The sequence below is a fragment of the Ambystoma mexicanum genome, chromosome 7q (genome assembly GCF_040938575.1).
Source record: "Ambystoma mexicanum isolate Mex_15411 chromosome 7q, UKY_AmexF1_1, whole genome shotgun sequence".
Classification (NCBI taxonomy): domain Eukaryota; kingdom Metazoa; phylum Chordata; class Amphibia; order Caudata; family Ambystomatidae; genus Ambystoma; species Ambystoma mexicanum.
The window spans coordinates 640,662,013-640,681,635 of NC_090941.1; the positions used below are offsets into that span (position 1 = coordinate 640,662,013).

The following is a 19,623-nucleotide window of genomic DNA, read 5'->3' on the forward strand; positions in this document are numbered from 1 at the left end:
CGTGGAGAATATCTGAAAAATGAGGAGGCAGAGGAGCACACAGGTACCTCAGCAAAGTCAGCCACGTATGCATCTTGCTTGTTGCAGCAGTCCTTGATTCTAAGGCAAGACCAGGGGGTGAGTATTATGCTGTGTTAACTTATAAGATGCTCAAACAAACAGCTCACTTTAAAATAACACTAATAAATCAACCAAGACTACACTGCCCAGAAAAACATGTGGAAACATGTAGTCTAATAAAACAAGACCTCTGACATTCGCGGTCCAATCGGGGGCTCCTCCTTTCCTCAAGACCTCTGATCCTCCTCTACTGGTCCTCATTTTTTGCTGCTCAAGAAGTAGATTAGTACAACTTTCATGCTTGTTGAAAGTAACTATTTTTGCCTGGCAATATCTGTTATTGATTCCAGGATTTTGTGCATATTCAGGCAGAGGAGAGTGTCTGTTCCAGACTTCCCATGCCGGATTACCAAATAGGCAATGTAGGCACCGGCCTATGGCCCCACTCCTTTTAGGTGCTGGGCAACAAACATATCAAAATAATATTGATTTGACCTTGAAAGAAAACTACAATCAAGCTTTCTTAAATTGTTTCCAAAAGATAGAAAAAAATGAATCAACTCTAAGAAACGAACGAAAACTTTACATTGAAGACCCTATGGACTATAGAGAAAATATTGTATTAATGTAATGTACCCATTAACAACTTAAAGTATATAAACTTCACATGACAGTTTGTCTCTCAAAAATTCATCTTCTGGCAGCTGTCAGTTTGTACAAAAAATCTGGTGCAAACTACGTGCGTTTAATGTACAGTAGTGATGGCCATCTCCATATAGGGACTGATGTGCACACTTCTTAGTTCAATGTTATCCCACTGACTACAGCACTTCCACAAACTAATCTTTCTGTGAGTTAGTGTGTCGCGAGTTCCCACCAAGTCCAGACCCCAGTAGAATATTTGCAAGTAGAAGCTTTGAAAACACCTATATATACGGTACCCGACGTCTGCATTACTAAGTTAGCTTTTTTGACTTATAATGAAGTTTGATCTCATTTCTACTATAACAGAACAAATCTATCTTGTTCAGGCACTTGTACTGATTTTTGGCTGAGACTTAAGAATTCTTTCATTTTCTTGAACAAAGCGTAAATATAGTTTGTCATTGCTCTTTTGTAGGCCATAATGTCTGAGCCTGAAAAGAAGAGGTACCAAACCGGTGCATAAAATTAATAACAGAGGTGGGGGTCCCGAAATTTCGACTTTGTAGGAGCCTCCACAGGGTGCACTGCAGTTCTGGACTGTTTGGTTAGGGGGCCAGTGCCTCGCTACCCACAACAGGTATGGGAGATTTTTAGACGGGATACATTTTAATTCTGCGTTTTCAATCAGTTTTTTCGTTACCGATTGAAAAGCGGTCTGTCTGCTGGCGGGGCCCACAATCCGGTATCTTTGGACCCATCATCTATCTCCCAGTGCACTTGCTCTGCATGCAGGTCACGTGCATTGGACTGTAGGGCAAGTCATCTCTTCCCTCGGAGCAGTGGTCAGTAGGCAGCACCGGTACTGCAGAGCTGCGAGCACTCATTGGGAGTGCATGGACAATGCAGTCCCCCACTCTGCTACCGCTGCAGCATCTGTGCCATCGCAGCTGTTAAGTTATCATTTAAAATCTGTCGGTGCTGCAAAGGCCCTGTCTTGCAGCTCTGCAGAAACATTCCTATTGACAAAGTCGGGATTGACATGAGAACAGCTCAGTTCACTCTGGAGAACATTCTATTAACTCGAACACCTACGAGCACAGTTAGACTCGAGCATGAACACAGAGTTAATGTAATGTTATGTTAAAGGCTCTTATACCGTGCACGGTTTCCACCTGCGTGGCCTCTTGGTGCTCTGACAAATCTGTAATGCAGGAGGGGTGACAGGTATGTTAGTAGGACTGAGAGGGACGAAGAGCAAGAGAGCTGTAATGTACTGTTCGCAACTTCAGTTTGGATACACCGCTGAGAATAGATTTGTTTCTCGGTTGGTGACCGCCATGTGCTGTTGGTCGAGATTATGTGAGGTTTGTTTCGTTGTTGTGAAGGACGTGTAGTTTGTGTTGCTGTATAGGTATGGTTGTGTTTAGTTCAGAGTTTATGTTCAGAAGGGTGCTTTTTTAGTACAGTTGACTAAATGTGATCCATATCCCTTCCCATGTCGTTCATTCTAGAGTGCAGCAATTAATACCCCAACAAGTTCCTTCAGGAGTAATGTGTACCCTGTACCCCATGATCAGTTCCTGGGCAACCTGGTTTCTGCTTCCTGCCTTATTCCTTTATGTGTGACGAGTTTCAGACCCTCTGTGGTCCGATTAAGTGGGACATATCTCCCTCCTGTGATTCCTCTTTTGGCGCTCTATTGGAATGGGTAAACTTCAGGTCTAAGACCACCCTTTCCAGTCAAACGCCTCTGTTCTCCCCTGCCCTCCATTCCTGTTCCGGCCTACTCCCCATTCCTTTTCTCTTGTGTGTTAGTTTCATCCCGTTCAGAACTGGAGAGCCAGGTTTTTAGAGGATTTCAGAATTTTAGATTGTCCTTCATTGTTTGTATTTGTCTGGGGAGAAAGTTCCAAAGTATTAAGGCTATGCAAGCAGAGGCGTTGCTGGGGGGTGGTGGTAAGGGGGCTATAGCCCAGGGTCTTTTGTTGGTAGCCCCGGATAGAAGCTCAGGGGTTAGAACCAAAAAGCTAGACATCCCAGAGTCCTGACAACCCAATATTAGCGTAGCCCCAGGTCTTTTCCCGACCTAGCAGCACCCCTGTATGCAAGAGAATGCTGATCCACCAAGTCCTTTCCTCGTGTAAGGTTTAGGTTCTCAGCAAATGCTGCTGTTAGCTAGTTGGATTTGATATGGCAAATCACATTGTTTTGATGAGGAGGGGCAGTATGCACAGGTGTCCAACCAAGCTCAGTTTTCAAAGGGTTTTGCGCACATCAATGGGGAATATTGTGAAGGGGCAGTATCAGAAATACTACTGACCATTTAAGGTTCGATTATATCAAGGCATGCTGAAGGGAGGTGAATCGCCAATGGTGCCATCAGTAAAAAAAAAGTAAGAAAAAGGGCGCGGATGATGGAACAAGAATACTATCCGAAAAAGGTGGCCTTTGCCCTCGGGTTCAACTGGCACTACGCCAGCCACAGAGCTGTAGTATGCATTCAACAATGAAAAAGAACAGTGCGCACACTGCTGAAGGGTGTGTCCTCTTTTTTTGGTAGGGGCTTGTAGGGGGGAGGACTGCATTCAACATGCAGATAAACGCTTTCCTGAAAAATAATGGGGTATTTACCCGTGACATACCAGTAAGCTCATAGGCAAATCAGGCCACATGATGTTGAATCATATGCATCGAGTAAGGCAATTAGTGCCCTTGACTTCCCGGAGCCACTCACCAAGAGAGGTACCAGAGGAAGAAGAGCTACAACAGAGCTTTAAGAGGCAAGATGTAACTAATGAAGACATGTTTAATCCAGAGAACCTCATACATCCCAAATGGTTGTAGTGAACTCGTTCTCTGAAGGTGGCTGGATACTTCGCTATGCTCATTAGAAGCCTCTGACTAATGAAGCGTGAGGCCAGAATTCCCAGGGGAAAAAATAGATGGGAACGTCACTGTAACCTGAGAGCCCAGTGCTAAAATGTGGACCTTCCTGAGTAAAAGAACGCAAGAAGGAAATTGATAGGACCTGGTATGTTAAGACAAACTTTTGGCCATAACGGATCCATTATCCAGGATCCTATGTCAGGCCCAGAGAGACCAAGATGCTAGAATGCTTGTGGACGCAGCGCTTTTAGAAGGCTGGACGCAAAGATCCCCATGTGTTTGGGCAATGCAAATTGTGCCTTGTACACAGAATCGAAAAGGTATTTCCCTTAGAAAAGACTCTAAATTGGGGGAGCTGCCACCATCAGAAACAGGCCGCCAAACCAGGTTCTTCTTTTTGGCAATCCATTTGCAGAAGGTTTAGCCAAATTTGAAGAGACCTGTAATACCTTAGGAAAAGCTTACTCTTCCATAAATGTAGTTTTCTCATCCAAGGTTTTCTATTAGGCTGTAGAGGAAGGGGGTGAATATCTAGGGTGATACCAATAGATTGATATTCCCATACAGGCCATGCTTAATTCTAAACTTACACCAACAGAAAGCAAACACATTCGTCCCTTCCAGGGGGAAAGGTAAAAGTCGCAGAATTCGGAGATGTCTAGCCAGACAAAAAGCCTAGACCACCGGTGGGTGTAATCTGTGCATTATTTCAAGCAGATGGTATCACGCTCCTTGCTGACAATTATGATACACCATCCTGTGATGCCTAGGTGCACCAGAAAATAAGCAGTTTCCAGCTAGACGTTTTTGCCAATGTGTTCTGTTATAGGAAATACAAGCTCTGCATTTCTCCTATGAAGAAAAGCATTTCATGGACGTGGCGTTCGAGAAATTGTCCCAGAAAGGAGGTATAGCTTGTACATTCAAGTATGTCAATGTTTTCAACAGTAACCTCTTTCTGGCTCAAGGGAAGCAAAAATTAAGAAAAGTGATCCATTCATGATGCTTAACCAAAACGATCATCTAATGGCATTTCAAAATGGAGGGCATTCGTATGCTGAGGCACAACCTGCTTCCAGGGGAATCGGTAATTCTGCTAGAAAATCTAGTATATTTTATAGATAAAGATGAGGCCTAAAATCAATAAAATGAGAAAGGCCTTCTTGGTACAAGCAAAATATTTAAATTGTCTGAACTTTGGTGTTTATTAGTGATTTCTGCCTCTTGCTTGTTGTCACGTTAAAAGGGGTACATGTGAAATTGCAGAACATGCCTGAATGTTGGAAAATGAATATTGAAATAATTTATTTTCAAAGCCAGAATTGATAATAGCGATGCGCAGTGAGATCTTTTCTTTCAGCCATTGTGCAACTCACAGAACATGTATCAGAAGCTGTAATCCATTAATGCCAATCTATCTTGAATAGGTTTTGCACAGTACACAGGCCTTCTTGGCAATGCGTATCTCTGTCATGTGTGATTTCCCGAGCATAAAAGATATAGAGCAGGAAACCAAAAGTTAAAATTGCGTGATGTAAAAACAAACGTGCATTTTCTATGACTACAAGATTTAATTTACCTAAAATAACATTATGAATAATAGGACTAGACTCAATGTTACAGTTCAATGCATTGCTCACATATGCATGTACTTGGAGTTCTTGCATTAAAGATTTGAAATGAGATACTTGAACCTGGTGATTACATTAGAATTCAAAACTGCAGTTTCACAGAATTCCAAACACTTGGTGTCATTGGCATAGCCCAGTTTTTGCAGACTTTGTTTTTCACTTTCTTTGTCGTAAAACGCAGATGGTAAGTTGGGGTAAGGTATACATGGGGGTGGAGGGATGAGGTAATAAGTGGAGGGGGCGCTAGGGTCTCCATCTGCATTTTGTCATAGAAAAGTGGTCAAGTCAGTAAAAATAAAGAAAGAAATAATCAGCAAAACTGTAGGTCAGCACAAAAGCTTCTCCAATTCTTCATAAAATCGTGTCTTTAAATTTCCAAGTTTGACATAGCCAGGACATTTAGAATCCTGAAGAGTTCCGGCCCTCCAGTCCAGTTAGAACAGGATAGAAAATTACAGGTTATAGTCCGGCCAGATGGCTTTTATGATTATTCGAGATGCTCCACCATTGTATTCAACGTGGGCTTTCAGAAAATGTGAACACTTTAATCTTCTTAAAACATTCAGACTTGACGCCAGACCTTGCCTTCAAAGAATCTATATCACATTATGTCATAAAAAGTGCATTAGTCTTAAAAGGTTAGAAGATTGGGTCATAGGAACTTCAAATGCATGGCATAAGCCAGCTGCCTTGGATTAGTCAAGGTTGAAGATATGTACAACCAAGACCATTTACTGTGAATAGTGGCAATAAGAAGAAGAAATATTTAGGTGAGATTTAGGTATGTGAGGATTTCTGCACTCTTATGGGGAACTGATTCAAATTCACACAAAAGAAATCCCAAATGCATTAACAAACAAAAATCATCTCACCTTAAATGTGCAAAGATTATGCATGTTTTTATGGGCTGCTACTCAAGCCTTTGGTAGAGTTGAGGTTAAAGCACATCCTAAAAGGGCGCAGTTGGGGACCTGGGTTCAAATGTTGCCTCCTGCGAATCATTTTTATTGATTTGGCCTAAAAAAGGCAGCACAAAACGTGCCTCATTATTTGGTTTTTCCATCTACAAACAGCAGAGCCTATGGAGGATTCCTCAACAACATTAGCCGAAGTACTGATTGACTTATTAATAAAGGTATATATCTGACAAACATTACATACCTGTAACCGTATTTCTGATGCTTGTATCTGCTTAAATTCACATGCTGTACACCGGCCGACATCTAGTGGTTGGTGTGGAGTAGTACATGACTTGTTTTTGAAATCGTAAAGGTATAGCGACAGGGCGTGTGTGTAACACTATCCCTACTGTGACGTGTACTGTACCCATGGTCCTTCACGCTTCAAGGTCCTCAGATTGTTTTGTTTCTGACCTGAGGTTGCATGAAGTGCATAGTCAAGTATAAGAGCAGTGACAAAGGTGTAAGTTGTCTATGTAGCTTCTATTCCCAACAAGAGGAAGAAGGGTGGTGTAAGGAACTCATGGAGGCAACAGTAAAGACAGACAAGTGATCACAGTTCAAGGATGTTTGTTAAACTGTATAAATGGGTGAGAAAAACACCTAATGTAAACCTAAATCTAAGATAGGAGCATGATACAACCATCAAATAATAATAAGGCAGTCCTAGTGCCGTCTTGTCAGACAAAAAGGGCCTACAGTAAAAAACCTATTGCCAATCCTTACCGCTAAATTACAAAATAGTGTGGGATAATGTTCATCAGAAAAGAAAGAAGTGTTCACAATATGATAAGTCAGGATGGTATAACTTGGGTCTCCCATCCGCACATTTTTAGCCCGGGACAAGGCGGGATGCTCGAGCACAACACACTCCTGGGCTTCTCCAGCACAAGCTTACAGTTAGTTTCCAAATGATCACTGCCTTCTGTGGCCAAGTCTCTTTTACACCAAGTACAAAAAAGAAGGTGGGTGAGGCGCGCACTCCCGGTCCTGGTCAATTGAACCTGTTGCAAAAAATATATAATAAGTAGCTGGGTCAAATCCCAAAATGGACAAATATTCACAGGGTTAGATCCCTTCTGCTGCAAATCAGGTACTCAGTAATAACAGGGTTAGATCCCTTGCTGCAAATCAGGTACTCAGTAATAACAGGGTTAAATCCCTCAGCTGCAGTTCTGTGGTCTGTAGTTGTTCTCCTCCTAGCGCTTTCTTATCTCAAATAATCATCAGGGAGGCTGTTGAGCAGGTGTGTCTAGTTAGACTCAAAGGATTCTGGTAGCTGTAGTGAAAACGTTTTTTTCTGTTCAGGTGACCAGCAACCGAAAGCGCTAGGAGGAGGACAACCACAGACCACAGAACTGCAGCTGAGGGATCTAACCCTGTTATTACTGACTACCTGATTTGCAGCAAGGGATCTAACCCTGTTAATACTGACTACCTGATTTGCAGCAAGGGATCTAACCCTGTTAATACTGAGTACCTGATTTTCAGCAGAAGGGATCTAACCCTGTGAATATTTGTCCATTTTGGGATGTGACCCAGCTACCTATTTTTTGCAACAGGCTTAATTGACCAGGACCGGGAGTGCGCGCCTCACCCACCTTCTTTTTTGTACTGAATACTATGGGAGTCCCGGGCTCCAGAGGCAGCGCCACGGGGTGACTGTGCCCCATTTTGGAGAATCATAAAGATGGTTCTCTCCCCTCCCCCAAATTTGGGATGGACTTGTGCTTTGGAGGGGTGTCGGTTGCTGGCAACCTGAACAGAAAAAAACTTTTTTCACTACAGCTACCAGAATCCTTTGAGTCTAATTAGACACACCTGCCTAACAGCCTCCCTGATGATTATTTGAGATAAGAAAGCGCTAGGAGGACGACAACCACAGACCACAGAACTGCAGCTGAGGGATCTAACCCTGTTATTACTGACTACCTGATTTGCAGCAAGGGATCTAACCCTGTTAATACTGACTACCTGATTTGCAGCAAGGGATCTAACCCTGTTAATACTGAGTACCTGATTTTCAGCAGAAGGGATCTAACCCTGTGAATATTTGTCCATTTTGGGATGTGACCCAGCTACCTATTTTTTGCAACAGGTTTAATTGACCAGGACCGGGAGTGCGCGCCTCACCCACCTTCTCTTTTACACCAAGTCTCATGCCTCAGAGGGCCTGATGTACTATAAACAACAAACAAAAAGTTCCTTTTCTCAATATCTTCCTGCCGGGTGATTTCCCTTCACCCATGGATCCTCCTCAACCGTGCTCCGATCCTTTTGCAAAGTTGGCCTCACCCAGTCGGTTTCACTACAGCCTTTTGTTCAAGATCTCAGCAACTGTTAACATTCAAGAGTCTCAATGTCATTTTAAACAACTGTTCATTGTGGACATCCCTCAGCCGGGTTCACGCCTGTCGACACAATATTTACGTGGTGTTATGTTTTGCTCTCATTCGTGGACATCCCTCAGCCAGGTTCAAATTTGCCAGTTTAACACAGTTCACTTTGTTGCAACACCTTGCAGGATTTACTTCCCTTAGCTTTTTCCAGCCCCATGGTCAGGCTTTCTCTTAGCCCCCAGTCAGGTTTCACCTTAGCCCCCAGTCAGGCTTCACCTGTTCACTGTTCCCCTCAGGTTGGTGCAAACGCCTGTTTCACAATATCAAAACTTCGGTAATGGGTTAAGGACTCTCGATTGTACAAGGAATTTGGTTTGACCCTAGTATAACCACCTTTAACTCTCTATGACGGCCTTCCCTGTGGCCTCCGCATACTATATTGTTCACAAGAAAAGGGGATCAGCCAGAGTCTTTTTTAATGGACGCCCATGTGGCGCCGGACCACTCTGCAGCTAGTCTTCCCTGGGTTTTAAATGTTCAGTAGCACGCAAGTTCTTTGTTCATAAGTTGCAGTTTACAACCTTCGCTCAACACCGTCCAGTTTACTATTGGTTCTCTCTCTGACTCACCAGCTGTGCTGACCTCCTTGGCCTTTCCTGTCTCTGGAGTCAAGGACGGTACCACGGTAGCAAGCATGCCTCCCTGCCTCAGTTATCAGTGCGGGAGGGTCCTTTGCACCGTTGACATCTGTTACACTACACATCAGCTGTCGTTCCCGGTCTTATTATTCCTTTCACTGAGGCTTTGCGGGCTTGGGTCTAAAAGTGCAAGGGCACTTCCCTCTTTGTCCTTTCCCATCTCGCCACCTTTTTTCTCCATTTAAACTGCCGTCCTGGAATAGCAGCCTTGTTGTGCGATTTGTCATTGCTCAAAGTGTACTCTTGTGCTCCGCCTTTTATACCTGTGGGGAAGGGAAAGGGCCGTCGGGTGTGTGTTATTGTCAATTGCCTGACTCTGCCTGACCCTTGAGCTGGGACAAGTCAGGTAAACAGCTCTGGTGTTAGTCTGTTGTCTTTTACGGTGTAAGAAAGTGTTTGCGTCGGAAAAGGGGGGAGATAGAGCTTCCAAGTATCCTACGGGGTAGTATGTGAAAAGGGTATTATAAGGAAGGGGGTACCGTGTCTCTCCCACTTCCGATCCCTGAAGGCACCCCCACCCATCCTGGTGATCCTCCCCCACTGGTCCACCCCCAGGAACTGGATCCAACAGCGACGGTCGTGTCCTGGCCACCTGGATGACAGATCTCTGGGGACGAGCGGGCTGAGACACCTTCAAGTTTCTCACAGTGGGCGCATGTGAATCTAAGCAGATGCAAGCATCAGAAAGACGATTAAAAGTATGTAATGTTTGTCTTCCGAGGCTTGTGGATCTACTTAGAATCACATGTTTTGCATAGACTAGCGATCTGGAGAAGGAGGTGGGTTGTTAGAAGGGACAGAGGCAAAAAGATGTCTTAACATTACTTGTCCCACTTGAGAGTTGCTCCTTGTTTGTATGGTCACACAGTAATATTGGGTGAATGTGTGACTTGAGCTCCATGTTGCTGCCCTACAGATTGCTAATGAAGGCTAATGTGGCATCAGAACCACGAATAGAGTGGGCTCTGGGTATAAATGGTAGTTCTTTGTTAGATAACTGGTAGGTCTGCGGAATGCATTTTACAATCCATTCAGCAATGGCAGCTTTGGAGACAGGATCCCCATCTCTCCCTACAACTAAGGAAACAAAGAACTGGTTTGTTTTCTTGATTGTTTTGGCCTTATTGAGATAGTACACGACAGCTTTCCTAACTTATATAGTGTATTGAGTTCTCTCTCCCAAGATTTATGTCGATCTTGAAAGTACACCGGCAGTTCAACAGAATGGTTGAAATGGAATCTAGAAAAGAATTTTGGTGCAAACCGTGGGTGTGTTCTTATGACCACCTATTTTTATGTATCGTGACAAAAGGCTAAGAAATTCATTAGGCTTGGTGCTCAATGTCCTTATAGAGGTGATGGCTATAAGAAAAGCAGCTTTGTAAGTAAGAGGATTTAAAGTAATTTTTGAGGCTTGCCTTATAGATGGGTTTGAAGGGAGGACCCATAAGCTTATTTAAGACAACGTTTAAATACCACCCTGGGGACGGATTTGCAATTGGGGGATACATTCTTTTCACCCCTTCCATGAAGGCTTTCACCACTGGAATATTCCACCATGAGACCTTGCTTTGGGATGTTGTGTATGCATTAAGTGCAGCTGAATGGACTTTTGAGGAATTGAACACTAGACCAGAGTCCAATTAGTGCAGTAGACAGAACACTATATTAGAAGGTGAATAATCAATGGGGTTTACATTAGTCGTTCTACACCATATTACGCAGCGCTTCCATTCGTTAAAGTAGCAGTGTCTAGTGTTAGGTGTGAGGGATCAGAAATGAGAGTCGGACACAAAGCTGTAATGTTTTCGACATTAAACATTCCATTAAAATAAAACAGGTTTGGTAAAGACCTCCATGTCCAATCCTAATGAGTGTTTCTCTGCCTATGAAATCAAAACTAGGGACCAGTGTGTGTCTCATTGTCCAACTTATGCAAACTGTCCTTGTGTCCATAACATATCCGTCCCTCACACCAAAAATGAAAAACAAAATGGGCAAGGTAAATGTCTCTGCTTTAAACACAGCAAATATGTACACAAACTAAGTATATAAAACCCACAAAACAATTCTTGTATCCAGGGGAGGATTACCTTCCCCTGAACGTTTCAGGTAGAATATTGAAAATGTTCTGTTCAAACAATAGTTCCTTAAGAGTAGTAGCAATGTCTCTTTCACATAACACTTCCTTAAAGATGATGAAAACATGTATTACCCAAACAATGGCAAAAGTGTCTCTTCTACTCAGCAACTTATCAAAGATGACCACCTGATATATTCTCCTGCCAGGAACCCTTTCACAATGTCTTTTCCTTTTACACGCTCTAGGTGTATTACCTGGTTTACTCCCCAGCCAGGAATCCCCCTTTTGGCTTGGTAGATCCCCTGGTATACTCTCCTGCCAGGTATCTTTCCCACAAACGCTCACTGCCGGATGTAACACTTTCACCAGGTCTTCTTACAATCTTTCAGTTCTCTTTCTCAGAGTTTAACACAGTTTCACTCCTTCATTGTTTATACTCTATTGGTTCTTTTGTATCTCTTAAGTGCTTCCACTTTATGAAGGTTTCGTACATGACGATTTGTGTCTGCAGAATTCTGAGCTGTTTCAATAACTAAAGTCAGACTAGGTTTATTCAATTGCAAAAAGGCTTTTTGGAAGTAAGGTGGTAGGTACTGAGTTAATAAACAGTTCTATGGTTAAGGTCCCTAACAGCTCCGGTAAAGATTTATTTCCCATCACATCCATAGATATAAGGTGTTCTGTATTCTATCTGATAACTACTTGTGTTTCATCCGGTTTCAATTTGATGCTTCAGAGTTTCTATGTATAGAAAATATCTGTTTGGCCTACCTTATTCAACAACCCTTCTCTGATTTCATCAAAGGGTGTTGGTTCCTAAAGGGCTTAACAAGTGATATGAATTCTGAATTTCGCCTGTCAGTAAGGTAGCCAAGTAACAGTTTTTTTAATTCATCCTCTGAATCACTCAAAATTAAGAAAGAAACGCCCTAAATCCTCCCCTTCTCTATAGGGTTCTAATAGCCTGTGTGGCAATATGGGTCTTTGTGAGACTGCTATAATTCTACCAACTACTTGGAAATCTATTCTCTGCCTGAATCTGATGGGCCGTCTATTGGGCTAAAAAGACCTTTGAGTGTTGCATTTTTGCAATTTTCTCCAGGATTTTCTTCCTCAAGAAAAGAAGAATTTTGTTCAAATAGAACTATATCAATGCCTCTATCTGGTCAATCAGAGAAGGAAAATACTTCTTCCTCTATCTCAGGAGAAGGGTCTAGCTCCATTGGTTCACTTTTATCTAGTAAAGAAATAGGCTCCAATAATTCTTCCTGTTTCACCAAAGTTTATATTTTGTATTTTATTTGTAATTTATATAGCACTTTATACCAAAACACTTTTTGGGCAGATCTCCTGAGACTAGGAGGAATACTTGTAAAGGGGCTTGAAGTTAGGTCTATTTCTGCTTTTAGCACCAATTTTAATTTGCAATGTCATATTATATTAAAGTCTGACACCATAAAGGTATTAGGAAGCAAATTTGAGTGGGCACCACAGGGGTATCGAGTCCTTCTGGCGTTTATCAAAGGTCTCTAGTGTGATAAGTCTTTGTTAGGAAGTTAGATCCTCTATGCAGGAGCTGGCTGAAAAAGGCCTGGAGACACCCAAACCCAAAAAATACAGCAAGAAACAAAGATTAGGTGATTAGTTGTACTAATATAGAACCCAGTATGGGATTCCAGAGAGCGGCTGTATGATTGGGTTTTCACCTAATCTTTGTTTCTTACCATAAAGGTATTAAACAGAAGCGGACTATGGAAAAAAATAAATTAGGGAAATGCGAACTTTGTCAGGATCTTTTAATTCTTAGAATAGTGTCATGAAGATTCATTTCAAGTACGAAATACTCTTCCTTTAATTGTTCGATGATAAGTTTCATTAGAGAGTAAAGATGTTGCTAGTAGGACCCGGTTTGTCCCAGCCAGTTCAGCATCCACACCATATATGAGGGGTCAGAAATGAGAGACAGACACAAAGTTGAAATGTTTTCAACATTAGACATTTTATTAAAATAAAAGGGTTTTGGATAAAGGCATTCCTGTCACTATCCTAATGAAAGTGTCCCTGCCTAGGAATTCAAAACCAGGGATCAGTCTCGGTCTCGTCATACAACTTAGGCAAACTGTCCTTGTGTCCAAAACATATCTGACCCTCTCACTAAAAAGGATCAACAAAATGTGCAAGGTAAATGTCTCTGCTTTAAACTCAGCAAAATAAGTGCAAGTACTAGGTATATAAATCCAACAAAACAATCCTTGTATCAGGTAGAATATTACACATTTTCTGTTCAAACAATAGTTCCTTAAGAGTAGTAGAAATGTCTCTTTCACATAACACTTCTTTAAAGATGTTAATGTTAAAGGATATTTGTACCGCGCACTATCACCACCGAGTGGACCCATGGTGCTCTGAAAGAGCGAGAGGGGGGTGTGCGTTAGTGGGAATGAGCTGGAAAAGTGCAAGAGAGCAGTGATGTGCTGTTGGCAGCCTCTGCCCGGTGGGTCCATCGGCTGGACTTGGGGTGTTTTACTGTCAGTAGTCGTTGTGAGCTGTTGTGCAAGTCTATATACGGTTTGTTTTGTTGTTGCAGTGTAGTGAAGTTTGTGCGGATTGCTGCATTTTAGGCTTGTGGTTGTGTTTGGTTAGAGTTTGAGAGGTGTATGCAGAGGGATGAAATTGTTAGTGGATTGGTTAGTTGGCATTGCTGACCTTGCAGTTATGTCTAGGTGTGATGCTTGCTATCATTCATTATTCCAACGGGGAGTGGCGCTTGCTAATTTCTATATTCTGTCTAGATGTGAGGCAGGCTAGTGATCACAATTCCATTCAAGTGTTGCACGTGTTATCATTCACAGTGAAAAAGGTTTAAGTTACTTAACAGTAACTATTGTTGTCCAGCATGGGTCGGCATGGATTCACATGCTCATGAATGTTCACAGTTGTCAGGCTGGAAATCCTCGATAAAAGAAAAAACAGTTTCACTTTCACTTAAAAACTGTATTTCTCATCTAAATCAATCACTGTCCTCTGGGTCATACTGCCCCCATCCAATGAAAGTCCTCTCCCTAAGCCCCTCCTCTGGCAGCCATCTTCAGATTTGGTAAGCACGTAAAGTGGCAGTATGACCAAAAAGAGCCGCAGAGAGGTCGGAGGGAGGGTTCGCATGTGAATCCAAGCCAGATCCATGCTGGAGAACAATAGTTACAGGTAGGTAACTTAAACCATCTCCAGCATGGGGTCTGGCATGGATTCACATGCTCATGAATATCACATACATAGCAGTACAACATTACACAACCACAGGAGGTGGCAAGGCTCAACAGAAACAATTAACTCTTACCTCTGTAACAGGCTCACCTCAAGCGAACAGGTTGCATAGCACTGCTTGGCCAACTCTGGACTCCTCCCTGGAATTCCTGTCGACGCAGTAGAACTTCATGAAGGTGTGTGTGGACCTCTGCATAGCAGCCCAGCAGATGTCCAGCAGGGGCACAACAGACAGGAATGCTGTAGTCGCAGCGATCGCTCTAGTGAAGCGGGCACTCTGACGGCAGAGCAGCGGTTGGGTATGCCAACCGATAACAGTGCGTGATGCAGCCGTAGAGCCACCTTGAAATGGAAGCCTTGGACAACTCCTTCCCATGGTTCACAGGAACAGAGTACACAAACAGTTGTGAAGTCTTTCGAAAACTCTGTGCGGGTTACGTAGAACTTCAGGGCACGAGCAACGTCCAGCAAGTGCAAGGCCCTTTCCATCAGTGACAAAGGTTTCGGGACAAAAACAGGTAACTGGTTTGGGTGTGCTTACACCTTTTGTGTACGCCAGTATTTATCTTTCTCCTGTTATGATGTATTCATTTCTCACAATAAGGATTTCAGTTCAATTTGTGCATAAAGTATTTATTTGTGTTTTAGCCCTTAGTGGATGACACGTGTTTCTGAATCTGAACTTTGCCTTTTTCAAATCCGGGCTGTTTTAGTTCACAACAAAGAAAAAGTGATTACAGGATTGGGTTTAACATCATTGTCAATGTCAATCAAAACATCAATAATTATGTACATACAACACCATACATATTTGTGTGACCCATTGTTATTACACGAAAAAAGGATGTGAGATAACATGGTAATTACTGGTGACATTCCTGTATACCTACAGAATAAACCATGGTGTGATGGGGGTGGTGGGAGAATGGGTTTGAAAAAACGTTATTTACACTTGTCTGCACACAAACTGTGTGTGCTGGGTTAAATAATTTCCAAAGGTCTATTTGTAGACGATATTTTACCCTTTAATTATATAGTCCAAGATATGTGACGATTTCTTGCTGTTATATTTCTTGGGTTTAAATCATTCCTATATGAAAAACAAGCACAATATGGGATAAAAGTTTTGTAGTGTGATACGAGAAAATAATCAAAATATTTGTAAAGCATTACGAGCAAGGGTACTAAAAAGTCAGTGGTAGGCATGATTTATTGTTGGTGTCTCGCGTATTTTTACACAGTATTTTTATATATATAATCCGAACTGCAAACAAATGTCTTGGGTTTTAAATAAATGTTCTATTTTGCTGCGTGGTCCTTAGTGGTCACTGCGCTTTCGCAAAAAGTGCATTTGTTTAATGTTTACGGCCACGGCAGTGTTAAACTATCGTTCTAATTTATAGTTCATTCTACTTCATGTTTTGGCATCAAGTTTAATATTGGCATGCGTTGCTGCATGTTCTTGCTAGAGCGGGACAAATAGTACAAGCCCCCGTTCTGAGGTGGGCTTCCTGCGAATTTAAGGGCTTACCTTAAAAGTATGACTCTCCTGCTTCAAGCGTCTCTTGTGTGGGTAGCCTCGCTAGGGGTTCATTTTTACTATTAAGCCTGTTGTATTCTAGGTCCTACCTTTCTTTCTGTTGTTGAAAAACACGGCAGCCATATTCAGGGCTGCTTTGCCGTGTTCACCCATATTAGCAATGTGTTCCATCCCAATTGTGTCTTAGGGAGGTGTCCCTTGATTCTTTTGTGTTCGTTTTCCGAGAGATAAAAAAAACCTAATCACTTAACAACATGTTTATAAGCGTATTTCTTTTATATTACATTCCGATTGTGAACCTATATTATTGGTTGAAAAAAATAACAATTGTATTAATGTGGGAGTACTCCGCTTTGGAAGGCATTAAGTTGCTTTTCCAAGCATTATGAAAAGGGTATACATGTATATTTCCCATGCACAGTTTGCGGGGTCTCGTGGTCGATTTTACAATTGGCTAGTTCAGTTTTGTTTTGGAACAGTGTAATATGTTCGTGGCATGATCTCGTTCTAGGTTGCAATGTATTGTGGTTCATTTTCTCACCTATTCTGCATCAAAGTCAACTTACATTTCTGATTTGCGTGTTACATTCATTGCAATATCTTGTTGTGATTAAATTGAATTTCTCATCTTTGTTGCATAACATAACATGAACCGGTAACGCCAAAGGCTCATTGAGGTGGAATTCCGACAGAACCTTTGGCATGAAAGAGGGGTAAGTACGCAGTACCACCCTCGATTCGTGGAAAGTCTGGTACGGTTGCTTGAAGAATAGGGCCTGGATTGGCAGAGGTGATGGCCATAAGGAAAGCCGTTTTCCAAGAGAGAAACTTGAGTGGTGCCTGATGCATAGGCTCGAAGGGGCCCCCCCCATGAACCTTGTCAGAACCATGTTGAGTTCCCACAACGGGCAGGAGCCTTCACCAGCGGGAAAGATCTGAAAAGTCCTTTGAAAAACTCCTTGACGAGTCGGTGGGACCAAAGTGAAGATCTTCCTGGGGACCTGTTTAAGTGGGAGATAGCCGCCAGATGTACCTTGATGGTGGCGTGCGCCAGTCCAGCCTCGGCCAAGGATAGCAAGTACGGAAGGATCTTTGGGGCTGTGACCCTCAGTGGGGTAATCTTCTGTGACTGGCACCACATAGCAAAACGCTTCCACTTGTGACCGTAGCACTTCAAGGTCGATGACACCCTGGACTTGGTGAGGACCTCCCTGCAGTCCGCTGGCAACTGATATCCTCCAAACTCTAGGGCTCCTGGGCACACTCCAGTCGCACCGCTCATCTTCTTTTCGCTCCTACAGGGGAAAGTCAAGCAGGTCTTCAAAAGGGTGCTCCACATTGTCCCGACAGCCTTCCAGATCCTCTACGCAAGAAGCCTACAGAGGCTGTTCCCAGGCCTGCGTTAGTGAAGGACAGCATTGCCGTTGCCCGCAGGGCAGGATGCTGGCGCTGAAGCAAGCCTGACCTGACCAGGATGTCAGGCCCCCACTAGTGCACCCTGGTGGGAGGCTGGCTGACTAGGTTCGTTAGCGAGTGGCGAAAGATCACCACGGACAGATGGGTGCTGGACGCGCTCGCCCAAGGGGACACCCTAGAGTTCCAACGCAGGTGTCCGCGGATCCCTCCGGTTGCCCGTCAGGCCAGCTTCTAGAAGAGGTACCAGCCATGCTGCGAAAAAGGGGCGATAGAGCTGGTGTTCCAATGGCTCCGGGGATCCAGATTTTTTTCCAGATACTTTCTAGTCAGAAAGAAAACAGGGAGCTGGAGACCCATCCTAGACTTACGATGTATGAACAAATTACAAAAGTCCCAATAGTTCAGGATGGTCACGTTGCAGCACATGCTTGGCCAACTGGAAAAATGAGACTTCGTTGGACCTGGAGGACACCATTTCCACATCCCCATTCACAAGAAACATCAGATGTTTCTACGTTTCGGAGTGCGGGGAGAACACTACCAGTTCAAGGCGCTACCTTTCGGCTTGAAGTGGGCCCCCAGAGTGTTCATGAAATGCCTGGCACCAGTGGCAGCCCAGCTGCGTCACCATGGCATACGTGTATACCGGTACTTGAATGAATGGCTGATATGTGCCCGCTCGCGGTAGCTGGCCGTCAGACACACAGACGACCGGCCGACTGCTGACCAATCTGTGATTCTCTCAACTATCCAAAGTCCTGCTTACTGCCATTGCAGACCGTGCTGTTCCTAGGCACCAGTCTCAATACAGTGTCTTGCCTGGCTTCGCCCTTGGAGGAGAGGCTAGCAACCATTCAAGGAAAGGTGCAGTGGCTGTCATCGAAGAAGATGGCCACAGTGTGGGCCATCAAGTTGTTACTGTGTATGATGTCGTCTTGCATCAACCTTGTCTGTCAATGCAGGTTGCAGATGCAACCCCTACAGGAATTCCTGGACTCGTGCGCGATACAGCTGTGCAGAAGCTTCACAGACAAGATCTCTCTCTCACCAAAGAGTTGAGTCTGGCAAAAGGATGGTGTTGCGTCCGCTCCAACATCACCCAAGGCACAGGGTTTTAAAACCCCTTTTATCAGGAGACTGTCACCACAGACGCCTCCCTATAAGGTTGGGGAGCGCACACCAGATATCTGCACGCCAGAGGCCTTTGGCTGCTGGAGGGGGATCTTCAAATCAACATCCGGGAGCTACGGGCAGTGTTCTGGGTCCTCAAGTAATTACTCCTGTCTCTGAAAGGCAAGGTGGTGAGGATCGTTACGGACAACACCACCACAATGTTTTACATCAGGAAGCAGGGGGGCACCCGATCCCCATTGCTCTCCAAGGAAGCACAGGATTTGTTGTTCTGGGCCGTCTGGGCAGGGTATGTTCCTGGTCCCTCTCGACCCGGCGGTAGTCAAGAACACCATTGCAGACTCCTTCAGCAGGGACTCATCAACGGCCTTTCCAAACAGATTCTCTCAGTCGAAGGGCACTTCCAGCACCTAAGCTTGGACCTCCTGATGGAAATTGGTGGCTTTCATCCAATCTTGTCGACGAAGGCAGACACTGTTCCCCATTTGTGGGAACCCGTCATGGCCAGAGGGCGTAAAATAGGCCAAAGAGACCTTGTAGAATCTGTGATGGATCTTCGACCTTGAGGGGCGTGGAACTTCACCGAAAACGGGTCTCCGCTCTTGGCAGATGAAGAAAAGAGCACACAGGCTTCTTTTGAACAAAAATATAACTTTTCCTCTTGAAAACATGAAAAAACATACAAATAGCTTGGACAGCATACTCAAGGACTCCCAACATTGAAGCATGCAGTAAATATCTGAAGATGGCTGCCAGAGGACAGGCTTAGGGAGAGGACTGTCATTGGATGGGGACAGTATGACCCAGAGGACAGTGATTGGTTTAGAGCAGAATTACAGTTATTAAGTGAAAGTGAAACTGTTTTTTCTTTTATCAAGGATTCCCAGCCTGAAAGGGAATATTCATGAGCATGGGAATCCATGCCAGACACCATGCTGGCGAAGTGTCTTCTCCAAACAATGGTGGTTTTG

The 19,623-nt window shown here is 43.7% G+C and overlaps 1 protein-coding gene across 1 annotated transcript in view; it reads right to left on the minus strand.

The window, feature by feature from the left end:
- B3GLCT (beta 3-glucosyltransferase) overlaps window positions 1-19,623 on the minus strand; it is a 1,424,518-nt gene that overhangs the window by 509,642 nt on the left and 895,253 nt on the right. The gene's annotated exons all lie outside the window — the stretch shown is intronic.